Source organism: Falco biarmicus, chromosome 6, assembly GCF_023638135.1.
Source record: "Falco biarmicus isolate bFalBia1 chromosome 6, bFalBia1.pri, whole genome shotgun sequence".
Taxonomy (NCBI): Eukaryota; Metazoa; Chordata; class Aves; order Falconiformes; family Falconidae; genus Falco; species Falco biarmicus.
The window spans coordinates 66,568,376-66,583,836 of NC_079293.1; the positions used below are offsets into that span (position 1 = coordinate 66,568,376).

The 15,461-nt window shown below is 46.6% G+C and overlaps 1 protein-coding gene across 4 annotated transcripts in view; it reads right to left on the bottom strand.

Moving 5' to 3' along the window:
• Nucleotides 1-9,371: 9,371 nt before the first annotated feature.
• SOBP (sine oculis binding protein homolog) overlaps nt 9,372-15,461 on the bottom strand; it is a 118,973-nt gene continuing 112,883 nt past the window's right edge. For 3 of the 4 annotated variants that reach the window (XM_056343678.1, XM_056343677.1, XM_056343675.1), the window contains one exon: nt 9,372-10,790. The gene's annotated coding sequence lies outside the window, so the exon portion shown is untranslated. Of the gene's footprint in view, nt 11,013-15,461 lie in introns of all 4 variants that reach the window. The other variant, XM_056343676.1, reaches the window with a different exon arrangement.

Genomic DNA, 15,461 nt, shown 5'->3' on the forward strand with positions numbered 1-15,461 from the left:
CGGCTGGGTGGGGCGAGGGCGGCAGCGGGCTGGGCGCGGGGCTGTGCCCGGCCCGCCGCCGCCTGCCCTCCCCGCCGCGCTCCCCGGGGCGGGCCTCCCGCGAGGCGCCGCCAGGTGGCGCCGCAGTGCGGCAGGCGCCTGCCGCCGGGGCGGGCCGCGGGCGGGGGCGGGGGCGCCCGGAGCCGGGCGGGGCGGGCAGCGGGCGGGCCGGGCCGAGCCCAGCGCCGGCCGGGGAAGGGGCTCAGCCCTGCCAGAGGGGAGCACGCTCGGCAGGAATTCCTAAACAGGCGTCCCTGCAGCTCCCCCTCCTCGGTCCCAACGCTGTCACAGTAAGGGGCTCAGCTTTGGCTTAAATTATTCAGCATCAGAAGTGGCACATAAGAAAACGCTCGTCGTGTCCGCAGCGACACGGACACGGGCCTGAGGCCTCTCTGCCTGGTGGTGCCTTCAAAACGCTGGTTTTCCCCCGGCTTCTCTCTGCACCACACCTTCCTGACGGTCCGGTGGCAACCCATGCTGCACGGCCTCCTGGAAGGTGTGGAGATTTCAAGAGCTGACGTTAACCACAAAGAACGTTTGTGTCCATCGTGTCAGGGTCAGAAAGCGCAGAGTGGCATTTTCAGTGGAGAAATAACGCATGCTTTGAACAAAAGGGCCCGGCTGAGGACTGCCTGCGCCGTCCTCAGTGTCCCCGATGTCCTGCTGAGAGCTGCTGGTCTTTCTTTCCCTTGTTATTTACGAGCAGCATCTGTAATTACAAAAAAAAAAATTAAATAAATATATATATAAAAAAATTTTCTCCGTGGTGTCATGTTTATAGCTCCTGGTTTTGCATTCGGAGGCAGGAGCGGCGCGGGCAGTGGTGATGAGGCCGCCTGGCCGCCCCTGGCCCAGCTGGGGAGAGCAGCAGAGCCTGGCGCAGCCGGCTGGCACGTCTCGGGGACGTTACGAACTCAGGTGATTGCCAGACTCAGAGGTGAAGTTAGAGGGGCCTCATCTGACTGCACTCATGCAGCGTTTCATTACAGGACTTTGCGCCCATCAAAATGATGGAGCATAGGCCAGCGTGTTGGCTCTGCAGGCTAATTAGTCTCTCAGACCTTCTGCTCCTCTGGAAGTCCCAGCCCGGCTGGGCAGGACAGGGCTTTGTGTTGCTTGCGTCGGGTGGCCAGGTTCCACATCTGTGGTGCTGGTATTTCGCTGGTCTGCGGGCTCTCATTTGGCCTATAAATGGCAAACATCTGCTGGGGTTATGGTCGGCTTGTTGGCTGATTTCAGCAGGGGTGGTGACCTGCTGTACTAGTCGATCAGTTCTGGAAGAGCAAACTGGATGCAATGCGGAGGAGTTTGAGAGAGCAGGAAAAGCACTCAGCCAGTCAAAAATAAAAACTAGGTAAAAAAAAAAAGAGCTGTGGAAATGGCAAATTGCTGCAGCTTAATAGCTTAGGCAAAGCGCGCGCTTGTGCCTCGGTGTCCTTGGCGTTTCCCGCACATTCTCTCCCTCGATGGCTAGATATTATTTTTTAATGCGTGTTGACAATTGAGCGTGTTACTGTATCAACCCAATAAGATAAACAAAAATGTAGAGTCTCTTAAGAGGAAGTAAATTATGAGAAGAAAATGTGCCTCACGCCTACACTGATGAAGTACCCTTAATTTGATTTAGTCAGGGAATAGTTTATTTTAAAGTGATACAATAGCAATAAATTCACCATAATAGCCCAGATCACAATGATGTCCCCTGCTATTAATGCGGATGTCATGAACGTCTCAGAGAAATGTCACCATAGTTCGGCAGGCTGAGGAGCAAAGTATGAAAGACTAACTGTTCTCCATCACGTTGGTGTCAGCTGGAAGAATTTCATCGACCCTTCCCTCTAGTTACTTTGGATTGACACAGATGGAAATGAAGGCAGGACCGGACTGTCAAAGCTCTCAGTGTTAGCCCTCTTTTATTTATAAATGAAGTCCCTGCCACTGCTCCGATTCACCTCTCTCCTGTGTCAGGGTAGATCGGGTCTGGTTCTGAAGGCATCATTGGATTTGCACTAGCTGACAACAGATCTGGCCTTTCTTATGTGAAACATGCATAGTTCTTTCCGTGTAAACTTGCTTTAGATGCAGGAGTTTGGGTGAAGAACTGTCGAAGCGACTTAGCCCACCAGTTATTCTATAGCCTCACTGAGCATTTATTTCCAGGGCAAGCAGGGCAGTACACGCTGAGAAGGAGCGACGGAGCACAACTCTGTGTAAATAATACGTTAGGCTTGATCTGGACCCATTTCTGCTGCAAAACAGACTCTTTGTTCAGGAACTTAGTCCAGTTGGGACTTCCAACAAATGGAAGTATTTTATAGTACAACCTTGTAAACTACTTAGGGGTTTTGAAAATAAACAAATACAAGCAAAGATACTGTTGCTGTTCCTCAATGCCTGGTAATTTCCCATGAGCACGGATGGCCAGAGAGAGAGCTCTTTTCTCATGGTTACGTGCCCTGCCATTTCGGGGATGTCACTCACTGGACTGCATTATAAAAAGCATTTAATGAATCTCCTCTTGGGTTTGCATTCATGAAAAAAGCCCCAGCAGCCCAGATTGCAACTCACAGCAACCTAACTGCTTCTTGAGCCCATACTCATCCTGCTGGGCAACCTCCTTAAGTCTCCCCAAAATGCATATGAGCATCCGATGATACCCTTTGGGAGCCCTTGGAAAACCCAGTCAGAGTATCCGCTGGCACGTGTCCCTCTCAGAAGAACGAGGGCTGGACAGGAGCAAGGTGAGGAGACTTCTGTAAAAAACAGTCTACAAACCCGTGAACTTAACAGAGAGTGAAAGATATGATATTTTTTTTTTTTTTAATCAGCCATTGTAAGTGTTAGAGTAGGGAATAAAATTTTCCATTAAATTCTATATAGTGGAAGGTTTCACTTTCTATCAAATTCTCCTGGATTTTCCTGTGAGAGCAAATGTGTCTGACTGATAGCATGTGGCTATCAGACACAAGGAAAATTATCTAATTTATAGCCAGTATTGAGAAAGCTACCAGCAGCAGAATAAAATAGTTCTCCATATGGTACCGTAAAGCTTCCAAAAACTATAGTTAAAGAAAACAACAATGCTTGTGGAGAAATTCTCTTTTTGTGTATCAAGTAAGGGGTTACAGCAATGAGACTGGTAAAGACTTACAAGAAGGAACGATGCCTTTGATTGTCTTATATGAATTTATAGCTTTTATGTACAGGATTACAAGCATTAGATGCATCTTTGTGCTAACAGGGCTCATGTTTTGCAGTACAAGAAAACTCTACAGTTACATTCTGTGGAGGCTTCCACAGTTTGCCAAATGGAAAAACATTTGGAGGTTTGGAAAAATCTTGCACATAAATTACTAAAGGCACGAAGCGCCTGAAAGATGGATGAAATCAGAAGCCAAGGAAAAGCAGCGTGTGTGCCAAGGAACAAAAAAAAACATGTAATGATTTCTTTTAATGACTCTCCTGCAAAATGGAGAGCAAGCTTCCAGGGCATGTCATATTCTCATAAAAGCAGCTTGCCTGGGTGATGAGAAATACCCTGTAAGTGGTCAGACCGAGACCCAATTTTTCATCCTTTCTGCACGTAGCTCTCCATTGATTATGTTAAGTGCTACCCACTGGTTAAAAAACACAGCAAGCTCATTGTCTCTGCCTGTGGCAAAGGGCAGCTACACACTTGCTAATTTCCTGATTTATGACACCCTATAGAAGGAATTGCAAGTGGGCACACGGTGGGACACACACACACTCACTATTAAAACACAGGGAGATCAGGAAGTTTGTGATAAAGAAAAGGCAGGCTCTCGTCTGACATGTAATCTCTCTTTTGGCTTGAAGTAAACCTGCTCCTTCAAGGCTATGCCATCAACAGGGCCTGGCTCAAGTTTCACCACTAAATCTGAGTCAACAATCTCTAATCTGGACACCGGGCTCGGGATCCAGGCTCAAGTTGCAGTTGGAAGCAGACAACAGGGACATGGGGAGCTGGGGGCCGGGGGGCGGGGGGGAGTTGGGAGAGGAGGAAAAAGACAATCTTTGTTTCTCATTTGATTGTCCGCACAAGGCTGTACTGAGGTCATATGTCTTTTTTTTTTTTTTTTTTTTTAGTCATCTCCCAGATAAAACTTTGCACTTCTCTGGCCTTGAAATTGCCTTCCTGACACTTATATTAAGTACAGAAGATATATGTCCAAGAACGGGGGACATAAGTTTGCGGAGCAGCTCAGATTTGGAGTTCTTTTCATCTTTCTGACATGTGATACCGTGACATAAGCTGCCTGCAGTGGGGTTGCTATGTAGATATACAGTTTCTGAAAAGTTACACCAGGAAAACTAAAACCTACCGATGGATTTAGCATTTCACAAAGAAGCGGGATAAAATGTGTGGCAGTTAGACTCAAAAGCTAAAAAAGGTGAATTAAACTTTCATGAAAACAATCCCCCTAAAAAAAAGGGATCAATAAGTATGAAAAGTATCTCGTTGCATTCCTAGCCTTTGGGCTGCTGGCTTAATCCCGCTACTGTATATAATAAAGGAGACCCTGTGTGTTTAATGGCAAGGACAGAAAGAAGGGGGAAATACTTGGGTACTGTTCCCCCTAATTTGACCCTCTTCCCCCCCTTTGTTGCTGCCTTGCCATGATTTTATTTTGAAAAATAAAGATTAGAATAAAAAATATGTTGTCTGAGGCTTCCAGCCAAAAATGTGCCAGCACTTTCCCTCCCCCCTCACCCCCTCACCCCCACCCCCCCACCCCCCAACTCCTTAGGCCAAAAGCCTTAACAAAAGCTGTTTTCTGTTTGGAAGATCTCCGGGTCCTTCGCTCTCTTTCCTAACCCCTAACACAGGAAATGATTTTATAATTCACATTATTAAGGAATTCGACTCACGCTCCCCCCCGCCCCTTCCCGCCCCATTCCCTGGATGTCAACCGACAATAAGCCTGTGGGCTGGCACCCGTCCTCTCTGACCCGTTTGTGTCAGCTCCTTTACCTGACCCTGCCTGTAAATCATCTTGCCCGACCTCTCTCGCGGGAGGCAGCCAGCTTTCCCCAGCATCCAGCTGTGCTTCAGTGCCTGGGCGCCTGCTTGGACTTACGCTTAGAAAGATACCTGCGAGCTGAGTAGCAGGCTGCTCCCGATCATGTCCCCCCCCCCGAACATTGCGTTTCACATAGCGCCTGTCACGCCAAAGACCACGCTAGCAACTGAAGCAGTTCTGGGAGCAGAAGCAGGCTTCCTGGTTCCAGGAGAGAGCCTCAGGCACGAACAGGAAGGCTGTGCTCCCTCTTCCCAGCCCTGCCGATGTTGCATTCACGTCTCTTCCATGAGGAGTGAAGAGCACCTCTCCTGCCTTTCTTGGCGTAGCTTGTGTCCCAGTGGGCGGGCCAGGAGAGACTATGCCTCACTGATCCTGGCCTGGGACACGGGAAGGGATGACAGACTCTCTCTACAACTTGTTTTGTGTGGGCCTGTGTGGACTTGATGCCTTCAGCTGAAGAAGGGGAGCGAAGCCAAGTCTCCAGTCCCTCCAGCAAGCCCCCTGACCACAATGCTTTCCTGGAAAAGGCGTCAGTGTTACTTCTTCCTCAAAGCTTTTCCTTTTACTAAATATGTCCAGCAAAGTCCTTCAGAGAAAAATAGGCCTGCCGAGAGGTGGGAATCGCCACACATCTCTGTCCTCAGCTATCTTACCGGCTAATAATAACCAAACTTGCCTTCCCTGCCTGGGCAGCGTCCCACCTGCAGCGTGGGCTGCCCGGATGCCAACGACCCCGCGCAGGAGGTGCAGGCGAGGCTGACCCTTCTCCCATGACAGCCAGGTGCCTGGGCATTTGGTGTAGGGACACGCAACTTTTAGATGCTTGCATTATTTGTAAGGAAAGGCCCTGGTCAGTGCACCTGGCTGCCTCTCTGTGCCTTACATGTCCTTGGAAAACTGTTTCAGCAGGGCAGCGGATGAGGTGGCTGGGACACTCTCCTGCTGCAGAAGACAGGTGATGCTTTAGATACCAGGGAACATCTTTGAGAAAAGAGACTGTCAGCAGCCGAAATTACTCTTTTTTTTTTGCCTTGGGGCTGGGTCAGTTCCTCACTGTGTCACAGAAGTTCAGGTCCCAACAGTTCTTGACTGCCAACGTGACGGGCTGACGAGCACCCATGCGCCAGAGAGCCCATTTCCCTTGGAGGTGCTGCAGTGCCCTGCAGCTGGTATCCTGTGCGCCTCCGAGGGGCTGTGCTCATGCCATTGATGGAAGAAAACAGCCAGGAGCTGCTGTTCAGCTGTGTTTTTCACAGCCCTACGTCATTTGCTGGTGCATCCTATGCTTTGTGGAAAATACCCTAGTGTTCCTCAGGGTAACATTGCATTTCTTTGCCCAGTACCACATAAACGACAAGTAAAATGTGTGCAAGCCTATGTAAAGCTGTTCTACCCATTTCAAGACGTGAGCAATTACATTCAATACGAAACAGGTTCAGCTCAGTTCCTGGCTGCTGTATGCGTGTGGATACCGCCCGAGTACCACCTTCCCTAACTCACACATCCCAAACAACAAGTCAGCTTTGGGTGGGAGTGGAAGGCAAAGCAACTTAAGGGACCATTTCTTTTCTGAGTTATACCTCTGCAAATCCAGAGCGATTCCAGGGGAATCAACCTGTACCAGCACCAGCAAATTTGTTCTTAGTTTGAGCACAGAATGTTTGTCATAGTTGTTATTAAATGATGCCTTTACATATTCCAGGCCTATTTTTAAAACAAAGGCAATGAAGTTAGGGCATCCAGTTCTATATATGGACACTCCAAATGGCACTGAAATGCCTCATGCATGTGTTTGGCTGAGTGTTGATTTGGGTGTCCAAATATGGACCTCAGAATGGGATATCTCACTTGGATAAGCATCCTTGCAAATTTGGCGCACAGCGCTTATTTGAACAAAGCAAATTTATTTCTATCATTTAGCACAGAAAAAGCATGAAATGTTTTCATTTTGAGGGACCTTCTTATTCACAGAATTGGGCCACTCAAATACTGATGTGTGTGGTAGTTCTGAAAAAAATGAAGTCCTCAAAATCATCTAAGACAACAGAGGAGGAAATTAATGCAGAGTGTTTGCAGCAGGCAGACCCCCTCTTATTGCAAGGGTAAAATTCTTGCGGACAGCAAAAATTCAGTGCCAGCAGAAGGACCCATGCATCTCGATCACAGCAAACTCCCCCTTTGCCCTGGCAGTGCGAAGGGAAGCACGCAGGGCTGGCTGCTTAGAGACCTGAAGCAAAGCTGCCTCTCTCTGCTCGTGAAGACAGCCTCAGCATCTCAAAACCGTACGTGTGCAAGAGCTGAAGCAATTGCTGTTGCATACAAGAACCTTCCCCTGTATCTCCCAGTGCATCAGGATTTTCTTTGTCTGGCTCCTTGACGGTGAGTTATCCAGGAAAGAGCTTGGCTTGACTATTAGGTCTTAGTGCATAATAAATAATGTCAGCAGTGAGCAAGCACCATTCTGCAAGCCTTTGCTGGGTTCCGATTAATTGCAAAGGACCTTCTTACATCCTTTGTGTAATTCCGTTCGTTTTGTTGGCATCGTACAAGGGATAGATTTGGCTTCAAAATTAAAGCAGGTTTCTTTTGCATAATGTATCGTACCATTTGGTCTACATTTTACTGAAGGTTTATGTGTACTTGGATATTTCTTCCCAGATATGCAGCTGGAGGTATTTTTAAAATAGCAAACAATGAACTGATTCAACTGTCCAAAGCAGTTGTTCAGATTCTGAGTTTTAGGGTAAGTTGTTAAGAAAGTGTAAGGCGGGCAAATTTTCAGGAAAGCTAAGGTAAGTTTCTGATCATTGGAAATGTGTGAAGCCAGCTCCAGCCTAGATCGCTTTCTCTACCTCTGCTGTCCTGATGATTTTTGACAAGCTGATTCCATTTCTGGAAAAAGCAGTTCACAAGAGAGAAAGATTTCTCTAAAGAGTCTGTTGTTTTTCAGAAGAGTGAAAATGTGTGCTAACAATTCTGGACCACTGACAAAAGAAAAATCAATACACACGGCCTTCATTTTACAGCCAAGTTCAGATGAATAAATAGAGATGCAGCAAGCTGTTTACTAGGGAGACAAGCTTTGCTCTATGTGCCCTTCCAAGCAGGCATGCTTATCCTGTTGTTGTTTGCCTTACATGGCTGGTTAATGAAATCAGTCAAATAGTTACAGAGCTCACCGGACATTCAAACCCCTCCATCAGCAGTGCTGGCTGTGCTGGCCAAGAGCTGGGAAGCAAATGCTATTTTGCGAGATAGCTCGGGGCCTGCAAATCTGTTGCTGTTGCAGCGTTTGGGGGCATTTGGGAAGAGTTTGGTACTTTGAAGAACCTAGGCTTGATTTCAAGGGGAGAATTAATGCATAGAAAAACCCCATCCTTAGAAAAAGCAGGCGGAACACGCTCCATACACAGCCCCAAATGCAGCAGGAGCAAACAGCTTGCACAGATCCCCTTGAAATGAATGAAGCTGCTGCAGTCAGTGCATCCATCCAGGGCTCTCCTCTAAGACCAAGACCTAACTCTGCACTGTTCTAACTGTGGGGTTCCCCCCCCTTCCATGCCTTAAACACTGCAGAAAGTGAGAAGTGGCAAGGGAGACATGAAAATGGAAGGGACATAGATACAGCCTTCAAGAACACTTATACATATTTTTCCGAGACTTCAGACTGAGTTTTGTTTGGTCTGTGACCAGGCATGTAGAGGAATGAATAACCGCATGCACAAAAAGGAAAAAATAATAATAAAACAACAGCACATTTAAGTGCATTTTTTTTCTTGGAGATTTATTTTGTTTTAATAAATCTGACACCAGTCAGGGAGAGAGAAAAGTGTTGCAAGCCCAAAAGGAAAGCATAGCACACTGAGGGTGCTTCAGATTCTTGCTCTCTTGAAGATGTTTCATCAGTATCTCTTTGAGCTCTCTCCCTAAACTCAGGAGTTGTTGGATTCCCCACCCCACCCCCCTTTTTTTTTTGTTGGTTTTTTTTTTTTTTTTTTTTTTAAAAAGCGAGCTCACTCGCCCGGTGTGTTTTCCAAGCTTTCACAGCTCTAATAAATAAGGAGCACCTGTAAAACAGTAGCTTGACTTAAGTGAATCTGTACAAAGGAAAATATAGAAATACAGTATATACATAGTGCTCATAGTGCACCATCACTACAAGGCTCTGGTTCAACCGACTCTGCTACCCTGCTCCCAACACCGCTGACACAGTCAGAGACACTGCTCCTGCAAACTGTTCCTCACTTCCCCGCAGCAGCCTTATAGAAAAGGTGTACTCTGAACACTCAAGAGTGAACAATTGCTTTATTCGAGTTAGTAAACAGTTACACTGAATCACAAGGTGATCTGAAATTTTTTTTTACTTTTTTTTACTTTTTTATTTTTTTGTGGGTTTTTTGTGGGTTTTTCCTTTTCTTTTTTTTTTTTTTTTTTTTTTTTTTTTTGTGTATTTGTCAGAATGGGATACTCCACGACTCTCTTACCAATTCAGTGCCAGTATAACATGCTCTAGTGTACTTTTGGACTCTTGGCTACAACTGTACAAGTGCACACAAGTAAATTCTACCCTGTTATCCTCCACCCACTGATTGAGGATCGAATTGCACATTTCTCTTAACCATGACAGGAGAAAGCAAACAGTGAAACAGAATCATGGGGGATCTTTCTCACTTTACCCTTGTTTTCATTGGTTTGTCCATACCATTCTAATTATCATGAAAGGGCTATGCATATGGAGAGATTGTCTCACTGCCTTCCTGGATCACTGAAAACCATCAGGGTTGAAATTTCATCCAAGTCTTTTGTGACGCCCAGCAAATATTCCCCTCAGATTATTTTACACCTTGAGGGAATTTTGGTCTTTAGTTCAACACTCTTGCTCTGTTCCCAAATGGGGCGCTATTTAGGGGAATTTAAAGAGAAAGCTGAGAAGAATAAACATTTACTGAGTTCTCTTGGCATTCAGTCTCTGAAAAACCACAGTATAAACTATTCATGCTGCTTCTTACATCTGTCAAATCAAAAATTAAAAGCCATAAAAGTGTAACACTGAAAATATGGCATTAGAAAGGATAAAGGTGGCCTTTGTAAAAATAACAAGGAAAGTATATTAGCCAATAAAATATTCTAACTCTTCATTTAAAAGTGCATCATGGGTAGGACAGAGATGACTCTGAAGCGTTGCTACTCCAGTATTACCCCTTTCCCCCATCAAAACTTGAATAGGTCCAAAACCATACAATGCAAATCACGATTCTTAGTGTAGCAGCAAAACCACAGCAGTTTTTCAAAGGAAAAAAAAATAATAATAAAAAAAACCCAAAAACGTATCATTGTCCAGTCTCAAATATCTGAACTTTGAAGTCAGAAAGGGAAAAGTACCTATGTTGGTCCGTGTGGTTTTTGAAACCAGGGCGAAAAATCCCCCCCAGCAAGAAACCAAGAGGAAAAAGTGTTCCTTGGAGGAGAAGAGGGGTGGTCGCAGGAATGCTGAGCACACTGTGTGGGTCCATGATGTGCTGTCTTCTGGGTCAAAGGCACCCATGGAACCGAGGCTTCCTTGGAGGGGCTTCGTGATGGGAAGCTGCTTTCTTTGCTGGACTTTTAGCCAGAGTGTGTGGTGAGCGGACCAGCTGGTGTCATTCGGTGGAGTGACGTGATTTGCTCTGCTCCCTTTCTCCATGCAAGGTACCCTGTTGGCGCGTGTTCCTGCAAAGCAGACAAGCAGAGGTGGTCAGGGCGAGTGGTGGGAGGCTCGTCACAGGTGGGCTGGGCACTGCCTGAGCTTGCATCACGCACAGCCTCATGCTGGGTGGGCAGCGGGCATGAGACACGAGCACACCGCTTTGGCCTCCTGCCGCAAGGGCCGTTGGTACATGCACCCTCCGAGGTTTCTGGGGAGGAAGACGGAGGAATTCCTGTGATAAAAAGCTGGAAATCAATACAATAATAGTTCATTCTCTGGGTTCCATAGAGCGCCTTTCATCCTACAAGAGCACAGGTGAATAATAATACTTTGCAATTACACAGCACCCTTCACCCCTTGATCTCAGTGTGCTTCACAGAGCTGGGGTGTATTGCTCTCTGCATGGCACAGGTGGGAAAGTGGAGTCAGAGAAGGAGAAGCATTTGGGCCAAGATTCTCCAGCATGTGGGATGGAGATAGGACAGGGAGTAGCGCATGTGCCAGGGCTCCCCAGAGACATCTCACTGCATGGGCTGGTGTGCAGCTCCGCAGGGCTTATCGGTCTCACGGAAAAACTGGGACAGTATCCAGAGAGAGCTCCAATCCCATGAAAATACGCCTCTCCCACTAACAGACCTAAGCCTGTAGGTACTCTCTGTACTACACATGCAAAATAAAGATGCCCCTCTTGGTCCTTCCTCAGATTTGTAGTCATACAAAAGAGAGATGTATGCTCAACACAACAAAACTGAACTGCAGTGAGGGAGGTCAGGCTGGAGTCCCTCACAACCTCCTTGATACTCTCTTGGGATGGCCTGCAAATAGTCTTGTACCAGCACCATAGCAGCTACAGAGCCAGGCGGTCACAACCAGCAGAGCATGGGGACTGACACTGCCTAGCATGACAAACAGAATTCAAATAAAGGCATTTTAGGACCCAAAGCAGAACTAGGCATTACTCTCCCTGAGGGAAACTGCTACCAAGAGCTGATATCTTCAGTGTTGAACACATACTTTTCCCTGGACCATGTGTGACATGAGAACAAACCCCTCCAGATCTTGCTAAAGCAAATCATAGAATCAGGCAAATAATTTAACTTCCCAGTTGTTCCCTTTTTCTATCCTGGTCCTCATTTCCAGGTCCTGTTACCTGATCAGACATTCTGACTGCTTTTCTTTCTTTTCTCATTTTTTAGAACACAAAAGGGATGTATCCCACAGGACTTATTTAGGCAAGCCCCTTCTGAAGTCCACCAGTGCCTTGACTGGTGAACAATACTGGAGCAAACATAGTTCTATTAATCTGAGGCCTTCAGAAAGCTGCATGATAGCTCCCATAAAATAAGGTGAGCTTTTCCAGTGGTGAAGGCCAAGTTCATGAAAATCTTTGGAATTACATTTTTGAAAACCCAAATCACTTTCTCATCAATCTAATGCAACTAACACCACCCCAGTGGTGATAAGCTTCTGATGCTTGAGTTAATCTAGGGGCTACTGGGTGATACATCTTTGCCTCGCAGGCTTCTGCTTCCCTTATCAGTTGACCATGTAGACTGTCCAGCAGGGACTGTCCTCTCCCTCTCCATGGTGTGCTTTGGACTCCGTCTCCTTGGATGGGATCTGCTGTCCCCTAAAGATTCAGACTGAAACTCTGAAGTACTTATCAGCCTTAATTTTGGTGCTGGGGCACATGTTCCTTCTCAGTCTGCTCCATGATCTTCCCTTCACGCCAGCTCCTCTGTGATCCCTCTCATCACTGTGCTTGTATCCTCCTGCCAAAACTCCACCCTTCCCAAGGCAGAGACTGGAAGGCACATTGAGTATGTTGACCAGCATAAACTCCCCGAGCACAGAGACCACTGTATCTAGAATAAGGAGTAACATTTGGGCTTTCAGGCAGTGTGCCCAGCAGGATGAGCAGCTTTGTGTGTACAGAGAGCTGTGGACAAGAACTAGACTGAGAGCTGGGACGTATCCACCTACAAAGTACTCCCCATAAAGTACACAACTGCTTTCTGTCACTTTTTGGCTTGAAATCTTGCTCTGAGTTTAACTAAAAAGGGAAGCAGAGAAAATAAAACCTGTAATGTCTGCATGAAACCTCACTCTGCACTTTAGGTATTTTGCCTGCTCCTCTCTTTCCATACATCAACGGAAACGAATTTCCATCCCTCACTAATCAGTCTCAAATGGCATGGCATAGCATAGAGTGATAAGTGATTTGGGAGGGAGGACATAAAGAAGTTCACTAGCTCTTGATGTTTTCTGCATGAAGCAGTCAGCTAGCTTTCTAAGTCCTGCCTATTTTCCCCTACTGCAGACCGGCCCAGTGCAACAGGGTGTGCAGATGGGAGAGAAGGGCCTTCCTTGTTGATTTGCTCATATGCCAGGAATTGTGTTTGATAAATGCATCTCTGTAGTGATCAAGTGACAGAATAAAAATCCACATCAGGCATAGCATGCAAAGTTTTATAAAGAAATGAGAGCACACTAGTCATCACCACTTCATAGTTAGATGTTATACACCTCATGCCAACACTAGCGTGCATGGCCAGTACAATAAAGTCATCTATTTATATCTCCCCCTCAAAACAAAACACTTTTAGGAGAGCAACATATGCTCTTCACCCCAGATGATCTTGCCTTCAACACACATCAAATATTGCTTATCAGATAAAAAAATTGCAAAAAAAAAAAAAATGAGCCACATAAGAAGAATTTTTGTAAGCATAAAGCCATGGTGTTGAGCTTTTTTGCACTGAGGTAAGCACACTGTGTTTTGCCTGCTTCCCAAAGCTAAGCAGGGCTGGGCTGATCCTGGGTTGGAAGACCACCTAGAAGTCAAAGGCAGGCTGTAGTTCCAACCCCAGGAGGCAGCATGGAAAAGATGACAGAAAGACAAGTAGGAAGGCTTATTTCTGCCCTACTGTCAATGCAAGGGGTGGGGAAGGAAAATGTGAATAACTGGATGATGACCCAGCTCAAGCAGGTAACTTGGAGGCTCGTCTGCGTGGGCTCAGACAGTGATGCAGCACTCCCCTGGACAGCAGGCGAGAGCTGCACCTCTGTGGCTGTTAGTCATAACCTGAGCAACGGGCAGCAATGAAACAGCCTGCACCGACACTGGGCTTCCTCTTTGGTTTATGCCCTGACACGTGAGGATTTAAATCCTTGCTTGGAACAACACAGTTAGAGCCTGGCAGGACAGTTTGGCAGCTGGGGCAAAGCCTCCCCAGTGAGCTTCCCTCCTCCTTTCCTACAGCTAGCCCACCCTTCCCCAGCGCTGCTGCAGACCTACAGCACACCCAAGCACCCAGACCTGCGTGCCCGCTCCCACACTGCCACACTGGCAGCACGCTCCTGCTGGCAGTGACAGCTGCCAGAAAGAGCTGCTTCTGCCCAGTGCCCTCCCCAGTCATGTCCCACCTCCTCAGAGGGCCCATGACATTGACATGCTTTTGGACACATGCGTGCACATGGACACACCCCCACCCCCCCTAGTTTTTTCCATGGTTGCTTCCCCCCAGTTCTGCTCTCCACTGAACATTTGTCTCCAGATTCACATCTTATTGTTCAGAAAAAAGTGGAGACTGGGTGGGGAAGGCTGAAGGGACTGTTCATGTGGGCTGGCATGGCAGAGTTTCCATCATTTAGCACAGCACTTAATTCACCCAGACACAATGAATGCTGATGTGCTAAAAGAGGCCTAGTTCATCTGGGACATGCATGGCCCTAGAGTAAAGGCACTGCAATTATTTTCTCAGGGAAACTGCTCTGAAGCTAAACCACAAGAGTGCAGCTAAAGTCAGCATGGGAGCAAGCTCAGCCCTGGAAACACTCTCTGGAATCATCTGTTACTTGTAATAGTTCTGTAAATTGTTATTATTTTTTTTTTAGCAATTCTTAAAGCAGTTCAAGCTTCTTCATTAAAACCTTCCCCTTTGAATACTTGATGATTTATCTTTCCATGAGCTAACTGAAAGGATGCCACATAGCAAGAGTCAGAGGCGGCCTTTAGCACGAATGGGATAACAAGCAGGGTCCTTAAGCACTAACCTTTGATTTCAAAGGTGGTGTTTACCTTCTGCTCTGATCTTCTAAGCTATGGATCCTTCTCAGCTTTGGGTCAGATATGCAACTCAGGTTCTCCCAACTAGTGAAACGTGAGCTGTAATGTGAGCAGACATTGTGACTTTAAGGGATGCATTGGGGAAGAGGCTTGGGATTTGCTCTCCTTTTATGCCTAGGCAGAAGAAGTCGTAGGGACAGCTTAGTCACCCCAAATTCTGTGACTGACTTGTTTCAAGGATGCACCAGAGATCATGCTTGCAATCACATCCAGTCACCTTGTACTGAGGGAAGGACCTTGACAAAGAAACATGAACTGGAAAGCAGAAGGTCTGTTGTGGACTGACTCCTGCTTCTCTGCATCTATTGCTAGAAAAGCCTTTAGGGAAGTTTCATCAGTTTACATCTATGTTCAACCCCTTGCTGGTACATTTAGTACCATCTCTCGCTAAAATAATTCCATGTATGTTAAACTGAACCCTGAAACTAGCTAGTGAACTTAGGAACAGGCATGTATGTCACCATGCCCTTGTCATGTAGGAAGGAAACGGTGGAAATACAGTTCCAGACTCTCCTTTGTGGTCCTGCATGGCTCAAGGGAAAAGCACCTCTACAAAGAGGGAGAA